This window comes from Ochlerotatus camptorhynchus, unplaced genomic scaffold (assembly GCF_037179485.1).
Source record: "Ochlerotatus camptorhynchus isolate MF236.1 unplaced genomic scaffold, CSIRO-AGI_Acam_v1.1 ptg000434l, whole genome shotgun sequence".
Lineage (NCBI taxonomy): Eukaryota > Metazoa > Arthropoda > Insecta > Diptera > Culicidae > Ochlerotatus > Ochlerotatus camptorhynchus.
In genome coordinates this window covers 10,345,959-10,365,602 of record NW_027040920.1, presented here as the reverse complement: position 1 = coordinate 10,365,602, position 19,644 = coordinate 10,345,959, and the positions used below count along the sequence as shown (strand labels likewise).

Genomic DNA, 19,644 nt, shown 5'->3' with positions numbered 1-19,644 from the left:
ATACCAAATCAATCCCAGTTTTAAACATAATTGTGATACAGAGATTATTACTAAGTTCTAGTAGAGAAAATCAATCCAAATGGGCAGAATCTGAGCCAAAAACGACTCACTTACTGATGTTAAATCTCTTTGTTTCAGTCAATGTGAACGTTTTTCATATGCTATCAGTTTCTCACCTGTTTCGTTCATTTGCTGCTGTCAGTTCCGAGTCTATTAGTAGTAGCGTCAACACTAGTTCAGTTATTATTATTTTTGCATCCAAGCAGCTTTCTTTTAGTATCTAATAAAAGTTGAATGTAAGTGAAAGTCGCAATACTTTCTGATCCTAAAGTAGACCAACGTGGATTCCTGCGCTGACGATGATCCCGCAAAGCTATTTTCACTAAGACTATAAAACGACAATCATTAGTATCTAAGGGAATCTAGGGGCGCAGTGGTCTACTTTTGTGCAAAATGCTTGATATTTAAAGTTTCGCAATTGGTTTGCAAGAACTAAATTTTAGGGATCTTTTGATAATTAATTTCGAAATCTATATACAGACGCATCAACATCTAACGGTCGTGGTGCAGTGGTCTTATTATTATAGTCAGTGACTTATCCGGGGATGAGATTTGAACTCGTGACTTTAGTGTGAGAAGTATGGATGTTTATCACTATGCCGGGGCCGTCCCCTTCTTATTAAATCTGAGATCTTTTAAATCCGCAATATCTGAAGTAAAAAATCTCGCCTAGTTGAAGAATTTCAAAACCTGACCTAGAGGTATCAAACCCTTGATAATTTTGTCATGATAAAACAATCTTGTTCCGAGTGTTCGTAAATCTTAATGTTTTCTACCCGGTCAATCTATTTATTTGACCTAGTACCCTTCCAATAATGCACAATACTAATAATTTGAGCAAGTTGCACAAATTCGTAGGTGGTACAAGTCCTAGACCATTGTTTGAGAGCATTCCCAAGTAACAATTCGGGTTTTATGAGAGTTCTGTAGACCATGATTTAGACCTGAAGAATGCTTCAAAACTTCGATAAAACTTGTAATGTTACTTGGGTTGCCACCTCCATCCGTTACCGTATTGACCGAGATGTGGGATTGATCTCGGTTTCTTAGATGGAAGTAGCACTATCTCCATCAATCACTACGTGGGATAGAAAGGATTGTTAGTTGGACACTTACTTAAGAGACATGCAGAGAACTCTACGAACTCTCATAAGTGTCACAGGATTTTGGAGGTTTGTTGGTTGGCCATATGATACGTTTGGTAAACGTTGGACTTCGAAAAATTAGCTTAATTGTGGATCAAAATTGGACAATTTGTTTAGATCTATCAATTAAAATTTGGAAATTCTCAAAGTCAACATGCCATATCGCTACACTGCATCAAAACACACCCTTCGTTTCGATTGAATTGCGTCGCACAATCGCACAATCTCTTTTTCCTTGCTTTTCTCAGCAACGTTTCGAGCTTAGAATTCATTTCACGTCTCCGTTTTTATCCAATTTCCCAACTTCCTCATCGTCTCTAACGTTGCTACCGCTGCTGTTGCTGCTGCACTTTGGCACACGGAATCGAACCACATGCAGTTAGAGAGAATATTCCTCCATCCAATACACACACAAACTGGTTCTGCATTCTCCGTCTCCTCGGGCTTCCCATCCCTTCTGCTGCACCGAGAAAAATTATGAAATTGAACCGTTTTAGATGTGTGTTTGTGTGTTTCTAGTCACAACTTGTTATCGCCGCCGTTGCCGCTGCCCTTTGCCTGTCTTTTGCAAAACTGCAAGCAACGGAAAATTGCACATGTAGCAAGTTTTTCTTTTCTTTTTCTTTTTTGCTGCAGTTGTTGCACCGAAACAAGTTTTCCTGTGTCGTTTTAGTGATTATTCTGCTTTGCGCTTAGAACTTTTTTTTCTTCTTATGTTCAAATACCAATATATATACTTTTGCTCTTCTACGGTTATTATGTACTCCCCACGAGCGGGGATGAGCAAAAAAGTAGTCGCCTTATGTGTCTCCTGAGCTAATCATTCCATTCGGAGCAAACGGCGGCGCAGCGGTTGCATTATACAGCGTAGTAGTTCATCAACCACCTTCTCTGCACGCCCTAACCTTTCCCTTTTACGGAGGAGGCGAACGAATTCTCGCTCTCATGCTTCTGAAAAGACATCCTCCACAGTCGTCGTGACAGTGGCATACATTCATGTGTGCGGACTTATATTTATAGATCTCCGCACGGCGTAACTTTTACTATTTTTCTGCATTCGTTCCGCCCGCCCAGCGTCATCCAGAAGCGTTGCGCCGTATGCGACTTCTATTCAACAGTTCAACAACCATCCCAAAAATAAGAACCCACAGACGCAACTTCTGAATCTTGATCCAGGTGAAATTCCTAGATTGTAGCAACTTAAAAATATAGAGACAAAAATCATTCCTTTGTAACTTGCTCGCAACATCTTGTCGCTGCATATTACATCATAACAACAGCCAACGGAGAAAGAGAGTGAAACGCAATCGCCGACGACTTCTGCGATGACAGTCGGTAGTGACTACAGTGGACGACAGTAGGAAGAGTTGGGCAACGAAACACGTCTGATTGACCTATGCTTGATGCTCTTTAGCTCTAGCGCTCTCAACCTACAATTTTCGACGGTCAAAGAGAAAGAGAGAACGATTCGCAGCACTCCACTGACTGATGTTTTCTGATTATAAAAAAGTGCATTTTTGTTGTCGTTGAATGAAAGCACAGTGAATACAGAAGAAGAAAAAAAACTGCGCCGCGAGCATTTCGATTCGACTACAGCAGTGGATCAAAGCTTCTATATACCAACCTTCCTCCACCACATGTTTGGACTGTGTGTGATGCTCTACTCTGGCCTCTGTGGTATTAGTTTTTGCTATAGAAGAGAGAGCGGAAACCTGGGGCAGGTTCAGTACCTTGATATTGAAATTGAAAACGACGACAGCGACGGAGCCGACACGCAGACGGATTCCGTCGTACAGAAAAACATGAATGTAGGATCGAATCGAATTCACGTCATGGCGATGGTGGTGCGCTGGTGGAGATGAGAGAGACTTGATATGTAGAGCTCTCTTTCTAGGGTGAGAAAGTGTTGGTGCCGTGCCGATGGGGTGCGAGAATTGGACAAAGAGAAGCATGAATGGTGGTGAGAGAGTGAGCTGAGCGATGGATGGGTTTGGGTGCTGACATGAACGCTGACTGGGTGAAAGGGGGAGGAAGCACTGGAGTGATCGTGCGGTGGATCTTTTGTAGCAAAGATTGGGAAAGCGGTGCGTCAACTTTGGATGTTTAGGTAAATAAGTAAAATTCTCCAATCGATGCAGGTGTATATTTTTGTAAGTGTACTACATTCTATACATTATTGTTGATCGGGGAATGACGCCATTTTCACTTGTTATTCCTATTATCAACGTAGTAGTAATTTTTTGGGAGCCAATTATTTGCATAAGAACGCATTATGATGGAAGGCTATTTTTCATACAGATGACGCTGTTCCATTGGTAGGAAGTAATATAAATCTACATATATTAATTTTGAAAATTATGTCAAAAGTCACGAGTTTAAATCTCACCCCCGGACAAGTCACGAATGACCGAAGAGCGTTAAAGTGACTATAATATAAAACAATTATGTTCTGGGAAATCCCGGGATCCCGGGAAGTGAATACAGATAGTAGATTATTTTAAAAGTCGTATGTTTCTTATTATTTTCTTAAAGATGTTCTGAAATGCATGTTTGTTTGTTTTTTTCATTGTTCATCTCCGTCAAAGAATAATGACAAAAAGAGAATTCTTCAATACCAGGCACACCAGATTTGAAGATATGTCTTCATATTGCAGACATTTACAATTCTGTGAAGGTATTTTTTCATGCATAAAATTTTAAAACTTTTCATGATTTGTGAAGTTGTTTGAAGACATGCTGAATCTGAAGAAGACTTCCAATGGATTTTTTAAAATTTCAAGCTGGCACATGAACATTTTTGATAAATAAATGACGATTTGAACTTCATATTTTAAGCTCCTTCCTGAAACTGTCTAATATGAATCATGTAATCAAAATCGGATTTTTAAAAATAAAACTTGGTTCACTTGAATATTAACAGGACTTCACTTAAATCATCGATCAGCTGGAGATCTTTTAAATACTTCCTGACGGATCTGCCATCTTGAGAGAGACAATTGAATTTTTGGCCAGTTTCAGATCTTCCAATCTTCCTGCTCAACGTGAATTCACTAATATCTGTTCAACCTGCAATCTTGAGAGACCATCTGGAGACGTCATTTGAATGTTATGATCAGTTGAAAATCTTAAGAATAATAATTGTGAAGGCTTGAAACAAATCCAGAGGGCTTTAAATCTCTGATGAGCTGTATATCCTTTAAATACTCTCTAATAAAACTTCCGCCTTGGAATGGATATCCTGGTGTCCATCCAACCGGGAAAACCGGGAAATCCGGGAAAAATTCGGGAATTTGGATTTGCTAGGAAAAAACCGGGAAAAATCCGGGAAAACTTAAATCGCACCGGGAAAATCATATATATTCATAATTTTTTTAATATCATAGTCTTGAAGGCCATAATATGGTTTTGAAGAATCATTTACATTTTTATAAAACTTGCAATGTTTCATGGAATCAATAAATTTTATTTCATGCACATAATTATATTATTTTGTTTACACATCTGTTTACAACTTTCATATTATGTGTTTCATTGTGATAAAGTATCAACAATCTTCAAAGTTATAAAAACTCTATTCTTTTCTTTCACAATCTGTTAGCGCACGGGGTAAACGGTGATTTTGCCATTGTTTTTGGTTTTATTGGAAGAAATATACTTGAATTCTTTTGCTACAGTTTTCTGAGTGAAGTAGTTCTAAAGCCTGAGTCAGACATACTATAACTTGTTACGAAGATACTTGAAGATAGAAAAGCAGATTCAAGCCATTAAAAGATTGACCGATCTAAAACTCCTTACATACCCGATTATGCTCGACACCGGACACAATCAACGAAATTATAAACTCATGAAATGATTGGTCCAGAGATAAATTAAAAATAATGTCTGCATTTGTGTTAACCAGGTACACAAGTTTAGTCAGGACATCGTAGATTGGTTAGCCTGTAAAATATAAAGAACGGAATCTATACCTCTCACGACAAAGTCGAAGTACTTAATTATCTTAGAGATAAATCGTCCAGCTCAAACCTAGACAGTTTGGAGAAATATAAATTTTTGGTAACACATCTTTGTATCCCAGAAAATGTGATTTGACTTATAGAACTTCATGATATTAAATCCAGGAAAATTTTAAGAACTTTTAATACTGCGATTCTCCTGTTCAGGTAACTTGTTTTGATATATCTCGATTACTTTTTCGAAGAGTCGTATCAGTTTTTGTAAACAATGCATTTGATCGTCGATTTGGCGTAGCTGGTAGCTTGCACACGCTTACTAACACCACTTGCAGGTGGGGGAAAATGCCTCATATCTGATGGCAGTGTTAGCATGAATGGGTGACCAGTTACACCAAATCGACGATCAAATGCATTGTTTACAAAAGCTGATACGTCACTTCGAAAAAGTAATCGAGATTTGCTTTTTCCGACATCCAACTACAACATTTTGGCTCATTTTTTGCAGGAGATCTTTGATTGTATACGAATTCATGATTCCATTAGTTATTGAAGATCTAGATCATTAACATATCAATACAAATCTCATCTCATTTTTTTTTACAAAATAGACTATTGTAGAGCAATTCTGCTGAAAAAAAAAGGATTATCTATAAACGGTTAGTTTTGGTCGCCTTTTTAGTTTAAGGCAGCGGTAATTTTTGGGTTGGGTTTGTTTATCAATAACACCCTGGATATCTGAAAGACGTCATTTGAATTTTTGAACAGTTGCAGATCTTCAGAACATTACTTGATCAACTTGAAAAGTCTTGAATGATTTCCAGAGAACTTAATTGATATCTCATCGAAAATCCGTGAAAATCAACAAAGTCATCTAACATTCTACGACGCTTCCTGAACTTCTACGAAGATTCCTGTACTTACATAAAGTTTCTTGAACTTAAACTTAGCTCCATGAACTCAAAGCCTCGATGAAGTTCCTTGAATTTGTGGAATGTTCGACGAACTCCTGAGAATTTTTGTCAACTTCCACGATGTTTCAAGTACTTCATAGCTTACAACTTTTAATTTTTCAATAGCTACAACGGAATTGCTGCCAATCTTGCAGAACTTGTACGAATTTCCTATAATTCATACAATGTTCTGTGATCATCTACAAAGTTCCCTTAACTTCTAAAAGAAATGTCTTAACTTCTTAAGATCCATAATTTTTGATTCGGTCTAATAACATCCATCAACTTCTTCAAACTTCAGAACCTGATCATTTCTTAGGAACTTTTTTGCACATATTGGTGAAACGATGCTCCCAAAGGTACACAGTTCCTTAAACTGATACGAAGATCCTTAAAATTCTAAGAAGTTTGATGATTTTCTACGTTTATTTCCTGAGCATCTAAGTAATGTCCTGCGCTTCTAGGAAATTTCCTGAACTTAAAAAAGTTTGTCGAACTTCTACAGAGTTTGCTGAAATTTTTCCAATTTCCTTGATCTTCAACAAAATTCCTTTCTACAAAGTTCTTTTCAATTTTAGGAATTTCGATGATTTTCTGCGAAGTTTCCTGAACTTCTACGGAATTCCTTAAAACTAACCAAAATCATTAGCGAAGTGCCCTGTACTTAAGCGAAAGTCCTGGAACATCTTTATGAAGTTTCCTGAAATGAAACTTCATAAAAGTTCCCCAAACAGAATTTCCCACTTCTATAACTTACTTACTTACCAATCAGACTAAGGCCTTGCTGTCCGAAGAAGTCGTCTCCACTCTACTCGATCCATGGCCACACTTCGCCAACCTCGTAGTCTGCGAAGGGTCCGCAAGTCGCCTTCTACTTGGTCGATCCACCTTGCCCGCTGCGCGCCTCTTCTTCTTGTTCCTGTTGGGTCGGTTTCTAGAACCATTTTCACTTGGTCGTCGTGCGGCATTCTTACGACGTGCCCAGCCCACCATAGTCGCCCAATTTTTACGATGGATGGTTCTCCTAGCAGCTGGTGCAATTCGTGGTTCATTCGCCTCCTCCACGTTCCGTCATCCATCTGCACTCCACCGTAGATGGTACGCAACATCTTCCGTTCGAAAACGCCAAGGGCGCGTTGGTCCTTCACGAGCATAGTCCAGGTCTCGTGGCCGTAGAGCACCACCGGTCTAATCAGCGTCTTGTAGACAGTCAACTTCGTGCGGCGGTGAATTTTATTCGACCGGAGCGTCCTCCGGAGTCCAAAGTAGGCACGATTCCCTGCTATGCTTTTTTGAATTTCTCTGCTGGTATCATTTTCGGCGGTCACCAGTGAGCCCAAATACACGAACTCATCGACCACCTCGATTTCGTCACCGTCAATCTGAACTCGGGGTGGGAGGCTAACATTGTCTTCCCTAGAACCTCTTCCTTTCATGTATTTTGTCTTTGATGCGTTGATGGCAAGTCCAATCCGCCTAGCTTCAGCCTTCAGTCGCCATCGTCTCAAAGTTCCGTGCCATGATGTCGATGTCATCAGCGAAACCAAGAAGCTGGATGGACTTCCTGAAGATCGTGCCACTCGTGTCTATCCCTAGCTCTTCTGATCACACTTTCTAACGCGATGTTGAATAGCAGTCACGAAAGTCAATCACCTTGCCGTAACCCCCTTCGAGATTCAAAGGGACTCGAGAGTGTCCCCGATACTCGAACAACGCAAATCACTCGATCCATCGTCGCCTTGACCAATCGCGTCAGTTTATCCGGAAATCCGTACTCGTGCATAATCTGCCATAGCTGATCTCGATCGATTGTGTCGTATGCGGATTTGAAATCGATGAACAAATGATGTGTGGGCACGTTGTATTCGCGGCATTTCTGCAGAACCTGCCGAATCGTGAAAATTTGGTCCGTGGTAGCGCGGGCACCCATGAATCCCGCCTGGTATTGCCCCACGAACTCTCTTGCAAATGGTGACAGACGGCGGCATAGAATTTGGGAGAGTACCTTGTAGGCGGCGCTCAGCAATGTGATCGCGCGATAGTTGCAGCAATCCAACTTCTCGCCCTTTTTGTAGATTGGGCATACGACACCTTCCATCCACTCCTCCGGTAATATCTCCTCCTCCCAAATCCTGGGAATTACCCAGTGCAGCGCTCTAGCCAGTGCTTCACCACCGTATTTTAATAGCTCACTTGGTAGTTGATCTACACCAGTTGCTTTGTTGTTCTTCAGCCGACCGATCTCCTCCTCAACTTCTTGAAGATCAGGGGCCGGTAGCCTGTCGTCTTCTGCGCCTGCTCCAAGGTTTGTTGCCGTGCCACCTTCGTTTTCTGCTGCTTCACCGTTGAGGTGCTCGTCATAGTACTGCTTCCACCTCTCAATCACCTCACACTCGTTCGTGAGAAGGTTACCGTCCAAGTCCTTGCACATATCGGCTTGCGGCACGTAGCTTTTGCGCGAACTATTTAGCTTCTCGTAGAACTTCCGTGTGTCGTTTACGCGGTACAGATTTTCCATCGCCTCGCGATCTATAAAGTTTTCCCGAATTTTAACTAAACTGTCCGAGTTTCTACGACACTCTCGAAAGCTCTATGAAGTTCACCGAATCTCTTTTAAATTTCCTAAATGACTACGCTGTTTCCTGAACATCGATAAGGATGCTGAAATTTTACGACGTTCGATGGAATTAAAGAAAAATTCCTGAACTTCATTGAAGTTTCCCGAGTTCCTACAAGATTCTCGAAATTTCTCTAAAGTTCGCTAAATTTCAGAAAATAATTTACTCCTTAAACCAGTAGGTGTCTTCAAGAGAGCTTAGAAACATCAAGTACGCCATTCTAGTAACGTTGAGCCTGAACCGGTTTTCACAAGTTCTACCAGCCCTGAAGAACAGTCTTTCAGACGTTACAAATGTTACCATGCTTCAGAGATAGTTTATTGCGATGAAGAAGAGGTGAGGATATTTGCTTTTAATGATACTCCAGATGATGTAGGAATGACTTTCTGTTGTAAATAGTTGCGAAGCTCTCGAGATACTCCGCTCGATTGGTTAGGGTTCATCGATGCCGTTTTCTCCCCGACCTAGATTAAGTGAATGAGAAGTTTGTAAACTATTAAAAAATAAATAAATGAATAAGTTAGCTACCAAACGATTGTGAATGTACCACAGACTTTGTTTGCTGCCTTGAATCTGGCATGGTTGATCATCGTTGGTAGTTTCTGCATTTGTCAACGTGTGCTCCTGCTCTACCCTCTCTGCTGCTTCAAGTTTGTCGGAAACAACTTTCATCACCCTCGTTTGCTCTAGTGGGTCTGAGTAGAACGATTTGAACCGAGGGTCCAACAGCGTCATAATGGAGAGTCCGTCTGTTGATTCAATCTACTGAAATCGATATTGTAATTGATCCAACAAAGCCGTTTTAACTCATTAACGCTTCCAGTTTTTGGTTCAAATGAATCCAAGACCTGCAATATTGAAAATATTAAAATTCGGCTATGGTTAAAATTATAAAGCATATAACGTACATTTTTCATTATGACTTCATCATCGGACTGAAATTTGAACTCGTGATTTTGCGAGAGAGGTATGGATGTTAACCAGAGTTTATAATAGAAGAGTTACGCAGACTGAAACCAAAATCTACACACTTAGAAATTCATAATCTTCCAAGTGACGGAATCCATATTTGACTTAAAGCATGAGACGTAAACAAACATGTCATGTAAAATTAAGTGCTCCGAGACTGAAAAGTTCGAAAGTACGTTTGATTGAGCTGAATTTTGCGTCTTTTATGACTAAATTTTATGTCAAAATTGACGCTCGTATATGTCAGTCTCAGAGCACCTAAATTTACATCAATTTTTCTAAGTGTGTACCTATCGAACTGTCAAACCGTCTACCTATCGAGCGTAGTAGAGAAACTGACTCTGTTGCGTGGGAAGTATTGTTTCACAAATCAGAATAAAAGAGGAAACTTTCACAACCTCAGGTGAAGTCATCCGAAGTGTAAGCAAAAACAAAGGTTGCCAGAATTTAAAAAAATGCCCGTTGATCGACATCAGGGTTGTAAGCTTCACTCTGCGTAACTCTTCTATTATAAAATCTGGTGTTAACCACTACGACAGGGTTGCCCCTTCATTTAAAGTGTTTTTTATATACTATATTCATTGAATTATTTATCATCTGATCACATTTTTAATATTTTTTTTTCTTTCATTTCAGGTAAGTGCGGAGAAGACTATCTGATAGTATTTCAACGTGAGTTTTTTCAGGTAAAGTTTTACAATGTACAATTACAAATATCCCTTAAAATGTGTGCAATAGAGGACAAATAGCAAAAACACGCCAAATGATCAAATTTAAAATCTAATAACCATACTTTATCGATTATTTTCCACATATCGAAAATAGTATAAATCCTAAACTAAGATTTTTTTCCCTTGATTTGTTTTCCGTGGAGCTTGTTTTCCATACTGAGTACCAATGTTACCAGAGGGGCAGCTACCACACTCGAACCCTACATAACGACCCATCAACTCATGGAAAGGGGACCAACGGCTTTACTTCCCTTGCGAAGGAAGGTGTGGTCAGAGATTTTATGCCTCAGAAAATCCCGGCGGTGCCAACTGGGATTGAACCCAGGTCTGTTTGGGTGGGTGGCAATCACTCTTACCACTACAACAACGTTTGTACTTAGATTTTTTTAAATATATGTTCGATAGTGGAAATTTTGAGATCTCACTTCTAGTTTCCAAAATCAGGATCAAACCTATTTTACATGCTTAGAGCAAGCTTACCAAGTGGAATCACATCTTGGCGTCGCACAGTGGTATATTTTCTTATTTTACCTTTCCAAAAATATTGAAGTTCAAACAATAAGTAACATTCTAGTGCGGCAGCTCAATATAGAAGTTCATTTTCAAGGCAACCCTCCTGAATTTTTCCGTATATTGTTATGTCCGGTCATTGGAGGCCATCTTCAGGGGAACAGTAAACATATAAAGTTGTTCCGTCTTATCGTTCAGTGGAAAAAAAACTATAATCTACAATTTTTATGAAGTTTAATATTAAGTAAGGTTTTTCTTGAAGCTCATGGAACTTCCTTTAAAATCTCTCAACATACCATAAGTCTTAAATTTTCAAGAAGTTCTCGGAACTCCTCTTACGTTCCAATAATGTTCATAAAACATCCCCCCTGAAGACCTTGAAAATGTAAAAAAAATCTTGGAATGTTTCATAATTCTTGGAACTTCTTGAAAGTCCCTGCAATTAACGAATGGATGCTTTGAAGTTCTCTGATCTACCTCGAAATACTAGGATCGTCCTTGTGAATAATGAAACTGCTTTAAAATCATGTCTGAAGTTCTGTGGACTTCCCTGAAAATTTCAGAACTTTACTGAAGTTCCTGCAATTTCCTTGAAGCTTAATGAACTGTCCTGAGGTTCTCGATGTTCCCTGATGTTTTTGAAGCTACCATGCTGTTCTCACAAATCTTCGGAAGCTCTGCTCTGAAATGAATCTTTGAACTTCCCTGAAAAATTCTAGACAATTGTAAAGTTTCCAAAATATGTCTATAGTATTAAAAAAAATCGAAAGGCTTATGGACTTCCCTGAAATTCCTGGAATTTCTTAAAGGAGGTAAAGAGATCAAAGTTTTAACAATTTTCCTCTGGACTTCTCTAAAGTTTTCTTGACTTCAATGAATAAAACATCCTAATAATAAGATCTCTAATCTTCCCACGTTTCTACAGTTTCTTGAATGTCTTGGAACCTTTGTAATGGTTCGAACATTTTTCTTAAGCTCTCTGAACTTCGCTAATTTTCTCAAGACTATTTCTATTTTTTTTTAACTTTTTCAAGGATCTAGTTATTTTTCTGAAATTATTGGGCGGAATTAACTTGAAGTTATCGATAATTAACTAAAGGTGACGCAATTTTCCTAATCATGGACCTGCACTGAGTTCCCAAAACTGCCCGATGTTACGTAAACTTTCATTAAGGAGGTAGTACACTTTGAACGTCCAAAAAGTAAGGCATTTTCGTTAATTTTTCTAAGCAATAAAACACTTCAGGGAGGGCAAATATGTTATAACCCATTTATTAGTCATCCTTCGAACTATAATTTGTATTTTTTTGAACTCGATTGGCGTCTCCCCATGGACGGTGCACCAGGTCACGCGGGCGTCCTCGCGCGGAAATCGGAAAACGGCGTGGGAAAATACTCCTTTCCATGTGATCCTCGAACATAAATCGAACAAAAATCCTGATTAGTAATGAAATTTGAGTTAGAAATACGTATTCCGATTTTTTTAAATAATTTTTTTCAAAATTTGTGGCCTTAGGAAAAAAAGTCCATTTTTCCACCCTAAAAATGCTTACAAAATCGTGGATTAAAAATCCATTTTTGACAAATCAAAAATGTGGATACGTATTTCTAAGCAGAATTTAATTCTGAACAAGAAAACCTAGGCAACATCCAAATTTGATGATAACTGGTTAGAGTTATTTCCCATGCCAGTTTGAAAAACCATGTTTCGAGATAAACGCGTTTAAAGATAAAAATGCTCTATCAGCGCGCCGGTACATGTTTTAGGAAATCGCTTCGTAAAGCGGTAAGGAATATTCTGGCGGACTTGGAGTCTTTTCTAAATTAAAGTATACATCCCAAGGAACATTTTAAGCCAAAAACAAAATGCATTTTTTTGAAAAATCAAAGTGTACTCCCCCCTTAAGACTTTAAACTCAACTGACGTTTTGGCATCTTCAGTAAAGTTCCTGGAATTTTCTTGAAGTATATGGACCTGCCCTGAAGCTCATTAATCTTCACTGAAGCTCATTAATCTTCACTGAAGCTCTCGAAATTTTCCTTGAAATCTATTGAAAGCTATTGGAACTTATCACAACAGATCTTTTAACTATTTTGATCGTTCTCGAAGGTATCGGAACTACCCTGAAGTTTTCGGATCTTCCTTTAAATTCTTGGAATTTCTATTAAATTTTCAGAAGTTCTTGAAATTTCCCGCAATTTTTCAGATGCTAATAGAACGTATTTCAAATTTTCTATAATCTCTGACGCTCATGGAACTCGTTCCTAAAATGTTTCTCAAGATATTCGAACGGACCTGAAGTTCTCAACGTTTTCCAGAAATTTTCTAAATTTCCCTCATGCTTTTTTAATTTTTCGGACATTCATTTTTGAACTTATGTGTGATTCATGGATCTAAAGGGTGTCCACAGTTAAATTGCATCACTTAGAAGTCTCTCAACCGATTGTCATAAAATGTTCAGGGAATGTACCCTAGTAGCACGCTTGTCACAAATCGGTTGTGACAACTTCAATACAACTAATATTAGTAATAAACAAGTTGCTGCAACTTATTGTGATGGAAATATGCTACTCGGGTAATACTACATATAATATTGGTTTACGTATCTTTATTTCAATCTATTTCTTCACTAAATCCAAATTCCAGAACTTTCTTCTTACTTCTCTTAAGCTTTTGTACAATGGTTGAATCGAAATGTTGTCTGCTTCAACCATGATTTCAACATTTCCTGCTCCGTAGTGACAACTTTACGATGCTTACGTAGCTGGTGCATCATTATAGCCCAGGATTGAGATCCTTCGGCACGAAATTGGCCCCATTCGTCTTGAATCACTTCAGAACGTCCTTTGAGTAGTGACAAGAGGCTAGATCCGGTCAAAAAATTTAAAGGAACGTTGTGTGATTTGAGAAACGGAAGCAGTAGTTTCTTCCGGCACTCATTCATGTAGACTTGGCCATTTACGGTTGTACTTGTTACGAAAGGTTTGTTCCGTTTTCCGCACGAAGAAATTGCCTTCAAAATCATCCAAATTTCTTAGGGAACTTCAACATTTGCTGTTTCCTGAGGGACTCTGGAACATGGAACTTGTCTTTCGCAGTCACATACTGGTTTCCCGGAATTTGTGTGAAGTCCGCTTTTACGTATGTTTCATCGTCCATGATACAGAAGTGCTGACCTATTCTGTCGTTCATTGCGGTTTGCTGCTTTCTGAACCTTGAATGAACGTAGTCCTGCTCGTTTCTTGGCTTTCTGCACGAACTGCTTCAACGCAGTATGGAACACTTTTCTTGCACTCACTTGCTTCCGATCGACAGTTAAACGTTCTCCGAAACATTTTATGACACGAGAAATAGTAGATTGTTGGATTCCCAACATCTTTCCGATGGCTCGGTGTGAAAGTTGAGTGGGTTGTTGAGGTGAGTATGTAAAATTTTCTAGTGCACGCGCTGTTCCTTCAACTCCATTTTCAAAACTACTAAAAATTTCACAATGAAACTCACGCAGTGCAATCTCACTCAAAATTTCATTAAAATTAAGCCAAAGGGCAAAATGTTCGAGTTTTTTTTTAAAGTGATGCAATTTAACTGTGGACACCCTTTACATTGATGTTCTCAGAATTTACTTACCCTTGATGATCTATTAATTTCCCCAAAGTTATGGACTTTCTTGTAGTTGTCGGAACTTTCCTGAAGTTTTCAAAAGATCTCTGAATGTTTCGGATTTTTCTGAAGTTCATGGAACTTCACAGAAGGTTTAAAAATTGATCTAAAGAGCTCTGAGCTTCCCTGATTTTTCTAACTTTTCTTGAGTTTTCAGATCTTTTAAAAGAAGTATTGTAATTTTCCTGAAATTAGTGGAAGTGTCTTGAAGTTTTCTGATATATAGGACGTAAACAACTATAAAAACCGACCAACGAAGCTTCACACATTCACACGCAAAAATCATAAAAATATATGTTAATGTTTGGATTAAGTTTTCTTATGTGATTTGCAATAAAGTTATGTATATTTTTTAATCTGGCAGAATTTTTTTAACAAACAATTGCTTTTATCTCCAGGGGTGGAGTCATCATTCTGAGAGTGCCTTGTGAAAAGTAATGGATGGGTGCATGTAGATTGATATTTCTGCGCCCAGTTAGTTTTGATTAAAAAAATAAATAGGTTTTGAGGTAATGGAGTATCCATGAACAACCACCATCAGTGCTGAGATTTGTCATTGTCATTGACAGTTTTTTGCGCGATATTGACAAAATTGTTTTTCACATAGTCAATGATAGACTTGATCCTCAAAGAAATCTTTGTCAAAATCTCATTCTTTTTTTCGTCAATGACAAAGATTCACCTGGTAACAGAAAGTGTAATTTTTTACATTATTGTTATACAAGGACGTAAATGCTTGTTCACTTTAAGGGCTCCATGTAATTGTTTTCCTGAAGCCATTTAATTTCATTTTAAATTTAGCTAATAAACAAATCAGCACATGTTCGTCACTGACAAAAATGCTACTGACAATTGACATGGTTTGCCTTGACGATGACTGTTAGCTCAAATGAGTGACCAAAGCAGAATTTTGAGTATCACCGTGTATTGTCGAAATTGTGCAGCACTGACCACCATACAGGGCTGGCACTTGTACACAGTATACTGAACTTTATAATTCCAAGTCCTTTATACTTCAACAAAATAGCCTGCTATGAAAAGATGGTTCTCAAACATTTATGAAGTTGCCTTTAGTTGGACAATATTGAGATAACTTCTACGAAGTTTCCCAAACATGTATAAAGTTCCCGCTTTTACGAAATATCCTGATTTTCTACAAAATTTCCTGATTTTCTACAAAATTTTTTGAAGCCCTACGTAGTTCCGAGATTTTTTAAAAAGCTTCCTGAATTTCTAAGCTGTTTCCAGAATTTCTTAGAAGTCCCTGAAATAGAACATAAATCCCTGAAATTCAACTTCAGCGAGAATTTCTCTAAAGTTCGCCTAATTTCAACAGAGTTCAATAAAGTTCTACAAAGATCATTAAGCTTCTACACATTTCACAGAACTTTTACTTAATTCCTTGAGTTTTGACACTTTCCTGCATATGTAGAAAGTTTTGTAAACTTCTACGCAGTTTCCTGAATTTTTACCAAGATCCCTGAAGTTCTACTAAGTTCCTTGAAGTTCTACGAAGCTTCCTGAAAATCTACTGAAAAGTTCCTTGAAGATCTAAGAAATTCCTTGAAGCTATTCAACATTCCCTGAGCTTTTACGACGTTCCTCGAACTACTGCGAAGTTTCCTTAAATCAAATTATGTTCTCTTAACTTCGCTGAACTTCTATAAAGATTCAATTTTATCAACCTGAATAACTGGGAAAGAGGAACATCGGCTAAAACTTCAACCGCAAACAACGATACCTTTCTGTATCAAAGAATAAAGAGAAAATAATCTCGATTAAAGCTCCATCCGGAAACAGTGGTAGGTAGGTAAACCAGATAAATTAATTTTTCATAGGTTACTCTCCTACAATAACATGTGTTTTTTAGCTCACGTCGAAAACTATATTTTTGGATTCAGCGCACGACTTTACTAGGAAAATGACCATCAGCGTACAAATTTAAAATATGCTGTAAAGTAGTGTAATTAATAGATTTGGTGCAATGCGTAACAACCAGATGCATCTTAGAGTTGAAAATTGGAAATACGCTTCTCTCTATATGTCGTGCCCTTTTCAAATGTTAGTCTTGGACTCATCATCTAAACTATCTGGATTGTTTTATTTACTGATTTAATTAAAAAAACGCAAGGGGTCGATCTTTTTGCGCAGTTTCTGGATATTCCAGCATAAAAGAAGGTCCTTCTAGTAATTCTTTCTTCCGGATTGATGCTAAAAATAGGTAAACAGGTTTCCAAATATTGTAAATCTCCGCTAAGCCATGTTTCGGTTTACTAAATTTTAAAGAAGTGGATGCCTGGACAAAGTTCCTTCGCAACCAAGAGCAGTCTGATTTGTTGAGTGCAAACAACTTTATCGTTTTTATTTTCACGTATGATGGAGGAAGCTAGTAACTAGAGCAACATGTGAAAAGGACCTTTGTGCCAAATGTAAACAATGACTTTAAGCTTCGATTTATCGTGAATATAAACTCATTTTTGTAATTCGGCAACAATCGACGTGGCATGGGTCCGTTCGAGAAGCTCTAACTCGAAAAATACGTATTGTATCGGAATATCCTTTGACACATATATTCTTTTTATTTTTATGTAAAAACAAAACTCGATTTTTCGACAAAATCTAAATAAACCTCCCCTTAAACTTATATTTCTAGCAACCCTTTGCTTCTTGCACTATACTAAATAATACTCACATCTCAATTTGCACAAACAAATGTTTGAATATATTACTTGTCCTGTAGATACATTGTTAAAATAAATAGATAAATATTATCCACGCCGATACACGCCGCCGCCGAAAATAGCGCACGGTATGACGCCGCCGCCGGCAAAAAAAAATGTCGGCGCACAGGTCGACTTGGAATTTGAAATTAGCCCAAAAATGAAGAACAAAACATTTATTTTCCTTAATATTTTGACTCCTTGCATCTATAGTTACCAAATGGAACACAAGTTAGCAATTTCCACAACTACTGGAACAGTGTTCCTGCTAATGGAGGACGAGTTTTAAAATGTAATATTTTCTTAGCAAAATAGAGATTGAAAACTATAGATTGCCGTATCAAAATTATATGCAAATCGTTTCTTTAGTTTTTAATAAATAAATTGTCTTCGTTCCTCCACTACTGGATCGCCCACCCTATCTCTCTGAAATGGATGCATCTAAATTTCTCCGATAAACCCAATATCGCACGCACCGCATTGCAAGCCTCGGAAACAACACAACACAGCCAAGCCAACCTCGCACACCACACCACCTTCGATCGCGCTCATATGCAGAAGGGTAGTGTTGTCTGTGATTCGTTTCCACTCGTCGCTCTTCAAAACTCCACTGCACTAGAGCTTCACCATCACTTTCGGAATCGAAAACATCCATCCCATTCCATACACTTCCATCGAAACGATGTTGATGGGATGGGATGGGATGCGATGGGATGCAGCAGCAATAAATTGCGTTTTCTATGTACTAAATGTGTATCAACACAATCACGCAAACACGATTCGCTCTCTTTCTCTCTCTCTCGCGGAGCGGGAGAAACTCTCACCCTATCGCTCTCTTGGGAGAGCTCTCGCGTGTGTTTCGGACGCTTCGGCGGTATTGAAATCCGTCCGTCCGTCGTATGTCGGATTTGGTGCCGTCGCTTTTAGTATATGTTTGTCCGTCATGCGGTAGAGTTGCGAGTCGTGTCGCCGTGGCCTCCCCGTCGTAAAGAGCAAAGAGAACAACAGAAGTGCTGTCTTCAGAAGTACTACAACACAAAAAATCATCCCTTCCTCTCTACTGTGTGTTCGGCTTCGCGCTGAGTGAGTTATTCAAAACGAAAAGAAAATCACACAACAAGATTTCGTTGTTTTTTTTTTCGAGTGTGTGCGACACAACACAATAGCACAACAATCGGATTTTGTGGGTGAAAAGAAAAGGCATCCCGCGTGTGTCGAGACGGTCGTGTATTTTGACGAGCGCGCGCGCGGGTGGAGTGAAAACAATAGAAAGTGCGAAGTTGCCGACCAGGAAATTTGGGGTTTCGGACGAACAACAACATAAACAAATTGCGAATTTTGCGTTTGACGAAGAAGGTAGTCGCATCGAGTGGAGGAGAGCAAGTGGTGTGTGGAAACTATTGTTTCTTGGGTGCCCCTGGAAGAAGGATAAACTTCCGGTGGGCAGAAGGGTAGAGTAGCAGCTGTACTGGTGTAAAGTGACGGAGATTGTGGGAGTAGTGGTGAAAGTGGTGCATCCTAGACCGGGAACTGCAGAGCCGCTCTAGGATTGCGACGATAGAAGTAGTGAACCAATACACAGTGAGAAACTGCTTGTGAATACATTGTACAACGAGAAGGCGACGGAGAAGAAGAGCTCGAATCGCCAGAAGTGCATTCCGGTTAGAAAATAGTGTGGCCCGTTTCTTGAGGTAGTGGATGCATGTGGTACAATGACCTGCATTTAGTGAGAATTATTCTACGGAGCCGCCTGCGGATGTGGAAGAGCAGTTGCAGGAGATAGAGCAAAGCTCGCTTATGTATAGATGGTTGCATTTCAAGTTCAGTAGTTTCGAGGTTGAAGATTCTATTGTGCAATTGTTATACGTACGTTGATTGGACGTCGAACGAAAACAAAAAAGTGCAATTAGTGGCAGTGTAAGTGTCGGTGGGGATTGTTTCGGATTCCTGAGGATTGCTGCTGAATTCGTGGATTAGCGGTTGAAGGAGTTGTCCACTGAATGGATTGCTGAGCATGTGGCGACGAGGATTGCTCGGCTGTACACACATGTGAGCGCGCTGTGAGATATTGTGCAATCGCTGATGCACCCTGACGTATGCAGTTGTACAATTGTTGATACAAGTTTGCTTAGTGATAAGATTGGAGCTTCGGTCGCTCCGCGTCTTTTGAAGAAGTTTCTTTTCAAGTAGTCGTCGACTAAGTCCGCGCTAACTATCCAATCATTTCGGATAACAGTTGTCAAATTAGCAGCTAAATATGGTGTACAGATCATGTCCCCTAGGTTGTATCGCGTTTTTCTAATCTTCACCTTCTGCTAAAATTC

The 19,644-nt window shown here is 39.0% G+C and overlaps 1 protein-coding gene across 3 annotated transcripts in view; it reads left to right on the top strand.

The window, feature by feature from the left end:
* Window positions 1–19,644, top strand: part of EcR (Ecdysone receptor) — a 797,280-nt gene that overhangs the window by 553,941 nt on the left and 223,695 nt on the right. Inside the window, exon 1 of one of the 3 annotated variants that reach the window (XM_065234608.1) lies at window positions 18,071–19,237. The exons of the other annotated variants lie outside the window; for them this stretch is intronic. The gene's annotated coding sequence lies outside the window, so the exon portion shown is untranslated. Of the gene's footprint in view, window positions 1–18,070; window positions 19,238–19,644 lie in introns of those variants that run through there. 3 annotated transcript variants of the gene reach the window in all.